Here is a 3695-nt window from a genome sequence, read left to right as displayed (position 1 = left end):
CCGAATACCCTTAGATCCTATTTCGGTGAATTTGACATCTGCCTTACATGTAACAGATTAGCGGTTTAGCAGTTTTAATTTAGTTTGAGTGAAGGAATTCATTTTATTGCAAAATCCGAAATCGTGAAGAACTCGTGAAAGTAAGCTTATTCTCGGATTCCTGAAACTTTAGATTTGCTCTTTCTTTTACTGCAAAGTACAACGTTGTTTTTTTTTGTTTAAATCTTTCTAGACATGGTAATTAAGAAGGACAAAGCAGTCGCAACAAGTAAGGCGACTCTACTCAGAGAAGTCACTCTGCACAGTAACAAGATTTCTTTTGCACAGACAGAAAGGGCTTCACCCGCAAAGGTAAAGCCTGCCAAAAATAGAAACAACTCATTAGTGCTGCTCTCCACTGAAGTCTTTAGTAAAAGGCGAAAGACTTGTACGTTATGAAGAGAAACCAGAGTACGATTATCCGTCACTGCGGGAGCAGGGCATCAGGCTAGTTGGCATAGCCACCTTCCCCATGGTGAGCTTTGCTCCCCCCCCCCCTTGCTCCTCGGCTGACCAAGGAGGAACTACTCGATGGCTGCAACACCTGAAAGAGATATTGATGCGAGACCCGATCAAAAGCTTTTTCAAAGTCTAAATTTAAGATGACAAGCCGGGTGTTTCTGTCTCTAGCGTAATCAATGATGTCTCGAATCAGTACGAGGCTGTCGGTGAGTTGTCTCCCTGAGATGGCACAAGCCTGGTCTGGGTGAATTACCTCCTCTAAAACAGAGGACATCCGTGTCGCTAAAACCTTGCTAAAAAGTTTACAGTCAAAGTTTAAAAGTGTGATGGGCCTCCAATTCTTTAGGTCAGTCTTATCATTTTTTTAAAAAGTAGAGTCACTATTCCCACTCTAAAACTGTCAGGCAGTCGGTCGAGTTTTTCAAAATCTTTAAAAACATCTAAAATGTCTGATGATAAAAGGTCCCAAAAGGTCAGATAGAATTCTGCAGGAAGCCCGTCTAAACCCAGAGCTCGACTTCTCTTAAAACCTGTTAGGCATTTTTTCTAACTCTAAAGCAGTAAAATCCTGTGTCAAGTGTGCATGCTCTTTTACGGTTTTGTCAACGAATTTTTAAATTTCTGCCGATGTTTCCAAGTGCACTGGTTTCTCTTTGTACATGTTACTATAAAAGGTATGTACAGTTTCAATCATCTCTTGTGTGGATTTTGTTAAAAACCCATCTTCTCTTTTTAGATTTTGAATACACTCCTTTTTATTTATAACTTTCTTAATGAAGTACCGTGTGCATTTTTCACCTTCCTCAATTTCCTGCTCCCTGCTTCTTACAAAAATTCCTTTACTCTTTATTTCTGCTAAAACTGACATTTCCTTTTTGACATGTTTGATTTCTTCATTAAAGTCTATGCCACACTGATTTAGTTTAAAGTAGCTCTGTAAGCGTTTCTGTAGTCCCATCATACATCTATTCTCTTTCCTTTTTTTACGTTTACCTTGCTGTTTAAAAAAAGTCTGGGTCGTTTCCTTCACCATTTCCCACGATTGTGCATGTGTTTCGTAGAGGTCTTGAAAGGTCTGCCACTCTTTATAACATTCCCTGTACTGACTGACTATGATTTCATCCTCCAACAGGGAACAGTTGAGTTTCCACAGACCACTTCCTACCGTCACACCAGAAGGGGGGGAAAGGGTGCAGGAGAGCATAAGGTGGTCTGAAAAGAAAACAGGAGTTAATCTAACATCAGTGGGTGGGCAATCTCTAGTAAAGAAATAATCAATGCGAGAGGCTCTGGTGCCATCATGACTAAACCAGGTGAAGCCCTCCTCTCTGGGATGCATGGTTTTAAAACAGTCAGTAAGCTTAAAATCCCTGCATATGCCCTGAAGTAAAATCGAAGTCCAAATAGAAATCCACTTTAAAATCTCCCCCTGCTCTTTTTCTATCTTTCCTGTTCAAGATACAGTTAAAATCCCCTCCTACAACTAAAGGTACTTGCCCTAGCATGTAAAGCTGTATATCTTCTAAAAGGTCATACCTGTAATTTTTTCCATTGAAACCATAAATATTTAAGAGGTTAAAGTCTTGCCCCATAAAATTCAAGTGTGCTAAAAGTGCCCGTCCGCCACTGTGCTACCTTTCACCAGAACATGCGGATTTTTAATTAGAATGGCCATACCATCATTTTTATTTTGATTTGAGCCACTCCATATCGATAAATGGGGCCACATTTCCTCCCATTGTCTATGGTTTTTTGAAAAAGGTAGTCCACATTCTTGTATTAAAAACACATCTGATTTTATGGAGACTAAGAAGGATAAAATACTCTGGGCTCTTGTCTTTGATTTCACACTTCTCACATTTAGTGTTGAGAAGGTGAGAACCATTAAAAGGATAAAGGAAAGTAGGTATGTCATTTTCGTTTTTCTAAGTTATCAAAACAAATTACACACTCAGGTTATTTCTTGGGAAACTAGCTCTTCCTTAATTTCTTTAGGTGAAAAGTGAGTAGGGTGATCTATATTTCCTTTTCGGACTCTCGGTGTTGGCCTCTGACACAATGTTGCATTTAACTTTGAGTCCCTGGGTGTTGATTGCAGAGCTAAAGTTAAAAAGGAGACCTCATTTGGTGAGTCGGAGGGGAAGACTCTAGGTTCTTCCACTGAAGAACTGTCTGAAAGGGACCTAACCCTTCCCCTCTTCTCTGATACCACTGGGGAATCGGAGGACAACTCAGATGCCGTCCTCTTCGGCTGTTGACCTTCGGGGAGGTGAGTATCTTCACTACACTCACCTGTCTGCTCTTCCTCCTCATTTAGCGTAGCTCCACCCTCCGCCTTTGAATTCTCACAGACTTCAGCACTGAGTGGTGAGGCCTCTACAGGCCCCTCCCCTTTATGTTCCTCACTTCCAATCCAAGCTTTTGGCGGGAAGTTTGAATTTATTGGGTCAACCTCTTCATTTTGTTCACCAACTGCCACCTCTGGTCCTTCTCTTTGTTGGCTTGACTGTGACTTTACCGTCTTTAATTTCTTGGCAAAAGATTTAGGGCAATCTCTGAAGAGGTGATTTAATTCTACACAGAGCTTACATTTGTTCGGAGTTGTTCGGCTACAAGAAGGTGTGAAAGTCCGACCATGGTTTGTAGAAAGCGGGTAAGAAAAGGTTCGAAAGTCCGAATATATACCATCAAAAGTGGAAGCGAAGGTGTTCGGCTGCAAGGTGTGAACGTCCAACCAAAGTTTGTAAAAAGCAGTTAAGAAAAGTTTCGAATATCCAACCAAACATAATCAAAAGCGGGAGCAGAGCTGTTCGACTGCAAGTAGGTGTGAATGTCAGATCATAATTTGCAAAAAGCTGATGAGAAAGGGGGAGAATGCCCGACTACACACCATCAAATGTGGGAGCGGAAGTTTTCGGCTGTGAGTAGGTGTGAATGTCCCACCATAATTTCTGAAAAATGTGTTAGAAAAGACTAGAATGCCGAACAATACATCATCAAAAGCGGAAGAGGTGGTGTTCGGCTGCAAGTAGGTGTGAACGTCCAGCCATAATTACTCACAAACGGGTAAGAAAAGGTAGTATTGCCAGACCATACATGATCAAAACAGGGAGCGGAGGTGGTTCAGCTGCAAGGTGTGAATGTCTGACTAAAGTTTGTAAAAAGCGGGTATGACAAGGTGCGAATGCCCGACA

At 41.4% G+C, this 3695-nt stretch overlaps 1 non-coding gene across 1 annotated transcript; it reads right to left on the bottom strand.

The window, feature by feature from the left end:
• Positions 1-340: 340 nt before the first annotated feature.
• On the bottom strand, positions 341-454 carry LOC140285063 (U5 spliceosomal RNA). The gene has a single exon (XR_011910263.1). It is a non-coding gene; the product is annotated as a U5 spliceosomal RNA (small nuclear RNA).
• Positions 455-3695: the final 3241 nt, after the last annotated feature.

This window comes from Leuresthes tenuis, unplaced genomic scaffold (assembly GCF_036924035.1).
Source record: "Leuresthes tenuis unplaced genomic scaffold, fLeuTen1.0.hap1 SCAF_24, whole genome shotgun sequence".
In the NCBI taxonomy this organism is placed as follows: Eukaryota; Metazoa; Chordata; class Actinopteri; order Atheriniformes; family Atherinopsidae; genus Leuresthes; species Leuresthes tenuis.
The sequence above is the reverse complement of the archived record's forward strand: the minus strand, read 5'-3'. Positions and strand labels throughout refer to the sequence as shown.